This window comes from Theobroma umbraticum, unplaced genomic scaffold (genome assembly GCF_002168275.2).
Source record: "Theobroma umbraticum cultivar Fairchild unplaced genomic scaffold, ASM216827v3 scaffold_228.0, whole genome shotgun sequence".
NCBI lineage: Eukaryota > Viridiplantae > Streptophyta > Magnoliopsida > Malvales > Malvaceae > Theobroma > Theobroma umbraticum.
This window is the reverse complement of record NW_018397274.1, coordinates 2,633,202-2,636,530: the sequence shown is the minus strand read 5'-3', so window position 1 is coordinate 2,636,530 and position 3,329 is coordinate 2,633,202. Positions and strand designations below refer to the sequence as shown.

General features: G+C 30.6%; 1 pseudogene; it reads left to right on the top strand.

Annotated features, from left to right (window-relative positions):
- The window catches only part of LOC110427341 (uncharacterized), a 12,745-nt pseudogene extending 12,547 nt beyond the window's left edge, over nucleotides 1-198 (top strand).
- Nucleotides 199-3,329: the final 3,131 nt, after the last annotated feature.

Here is a 3,329-nt window from a genome sequence, read left to right as displayed (position 1 = left end):
TTGTATCCTCCATAACCACATAATGGGAGTTAATCCTAGTGACTTACTTAACTAATATCATTAGATAACATAGAGTTTGAAAAGATAAGACTTGTTCCAATAGCTCAGGAAGAGAGATAAGCAATTAGAGAATGGTTGACCAAAAGAAATGAAATTGCACATACTATGTGGATTGATTATGGGCCTAGGAGGATGTAATTTTTATTTTGGTTACTGTTTTCTATTTTATGTTTTGAACATTAATATGTTACTAAGGTTTATATTATGTATGTTTTTACTTGTTTGAAATTATTGTATCGAACATTTAAGTTGTTATTAACATTTTATGTACTTTTTTCTTTATTATTGGTTTACTATATATGTTTATGTATGATTATTTATAGTATTTTTTGTGACTTGTTTGTTTTTAATATAAATCATTATGATGGAGATGGTAAAACCAAAGCAATTTCGATAGACAAAACCTATATAGCGTATGTTACTTGAGATCCTTACTGAAGAGGCTCAAAAAGAAAATAAGCCATCTAATGTCTTTACTGCCTCCTTGTACACTCAAGTAGTATAAGCTATAGATGAAAAATTCAATGTTCAATGTGAGACAAACCATGTGGAGAATAATCTTAGGATAATGAAAAATACATGGAATACTATTTAAAAAATTTTAACCAAGAGTGGATTTGGATGGAATGACAACCTTAAGATGATCCTTGTAGACAAACAGGTGTATGAGGATGAAGTAACATTTTGTATATATTTTTCTTAATTATTTTTTATTCAAGTTTTATTTTACATTTTTCATATTATATATTAGAAAGTTAATTCTTTTTTTTATATAATTGCAAGTACATGTTAAGCATGAACCTTTCATTAATAAGATTGACATATATAATGAAATGGCATTAGTTGTTGGAAACTAGAAGCTTTGCCAAATCATTTGCTGATATAGATGTTGAGACTAATACCGAAGCTAATGCAATGCCTATAGACTTGGACAAAGATGTTGATGAGGAGATGAGGGGGAGGTAGTCATCTTCATCAATGGGAACTTTACTACCACAATCTCGACTTATGGTGACCTATAGTGTTAAAAGCATTCAGTTTTCTCCTAGTACCATAATAAGTTAGTTACTAATTGTCTTTACTAATTTTTCCCTCATTTGTAACAGACTTTTCTTCCTTTTACATTTCCCTGTATATAAACCTTTTACTTTGTAAATTTCATTGTGAGAGACAAGAAAAAATTTTCTTTCCACAAAAGTTTTTCTTAAGCTTCCGTTATTTTTCATACTTTTCACATGTATATAAACTAGGTGAAAGAAAAGGAAGTATTACAAAAAACAGAAGCAATTTTGTACTTTTCTTGTACATTTTCTTTCTCTATAATATTGGTGACAGTGATTTATTGTGTATTTGTTTTGATGACTTGACTTTTGCAATTGTGGTTTGATAATATTGATATTATTATTGCGATCACTATTGTGTATTTCATTTGGTGATGTTGTTATTGCAATTATTGTAATCAAAGATAATAGACGAACCAATGACATTCTCTGAGCCTTTTAATCCCATCTAGAAGTGATTAGAGGATCGTGGTGAATTTGTGAACAATAAGTATAAATTATTTATATTATTTATTTATGATATGTTTGTATACTTTTAAATATAATTATATAATTTGTTTTTATTAAATTATAACTTGTTATTTCATATTTATTGGACTAAAGAATTCCAAATCAATTGAAATAACAATTACAAATCAAAATACTAACCACTTTCATTTTACGTAAAATGTCTTTTCCTATTTTCGATGAAATTATACCAACGAATATGAGAATCGATACCGATGAATTTGATTGGTATTTCAAATTAAATCGAAACACATTACTATCAAAATATACTTTACTTATCAACAGATTTTTCCACTTTTACAAAAGTTGATTCCATCGTCGTTTGATCGGTGTTACGTCCATAAATCTGCTTAACTATTTTTTTTTTATGGACAAATATCATTACCAACAAAATATAGCGAGTATATATTCTCACCAAACATGTGCCATCTCTTTCTCAACCAAACATGCTGACATCTAGACCTAGACAAATGGATATAGTTAGTTGGATATATTTACAAGGAAGAAGCAACTTCCAAGTGCAAGCTTTGGATTACTGCATTGATGAGTTTTGGATGGATATATTTAGTTGGATCCGATTAAAGAATGCTTATAGAGTCTAATTAAAGATAGTTAAAATCATTTTAAAAAATAAATTATTTAATTTATTATTTTAACCAAATTAAAAATGTATTAATTATAATTTTTTTATATAAATATTTCATTCAAATTTAATGTGCATGGTGCAAGTAGAGCTAACTCACCACAATCGGGGATTAGAGGAATTTTAAATTGATACAAGGGCACATGCTTTCAAAATCAATCAACATGGGTGACTCAAATCTAGCGAAAATATTGGTGATGAAGGAGGCATTTGTGATTTTCATGGCATCAAGATTTACTTAATTGTAGAAAGTGACTCGACCAACGCTGTTAACTGGTTATTGAATCCTTCACAGTTCCCATGGAGGATGAGAAGCATAATCTTCAGCATTGATGCCATGAAAGACGACTTGAAAAATTAGCAAGCGCATACCGAAGGATGCAAATGAAGTGGTATGCAACCTAGCCAAAACTAGAGTGCAAAAAAAGGAATACTTAAATGTTGTCATTTCGATGATGATATGGATTAGTCTCCTGCGCAGCCTAGACTCCTTAAAAGCAAGTTGATAATTGATGTATTATGGTGCTTGCTGTCCTATACGTATCTTTCCTCAAACAGGGCAGGTTGTCACCTTTGCTGAAGCCAAGTGAATCTGGTTTGGTATATTAATTTTTCAAGGATAACTGTTCTAAAAGGGATGAGGGAGGGTGAAAAGTGCCTTTGCATTAAATCTGATAATTGGATTGGTTTGAGGGCTGATGGAGGTTTATGCAAGTACGATACGCAAATTGAGTGCAAGAGAACTGTTTTTACTCCCCCGTCTTTCTTTGTTGTACTATGTATGCTAATGTTGGTGTTATGTATGCATATTAGTGGTGGTGGATGTTAGTAGGCTGTAACTTGTTGAAGTTAATGCTTGCATGTATTGTGGACAAAATGACAAGTGATAATCCACTTAGATATCATGCGTGTTTGTATGTATTTTGCTTAGTGCTGAAGACCACTACGTGGAGCTATGCATGTTGCTATGATAATCATGTTTTACACTTGTTTCTCATGTATTAACAAGTGTTATATCTGTTGATGATTTGTGTTAAGGAAGCTGTGTATATCTTTGT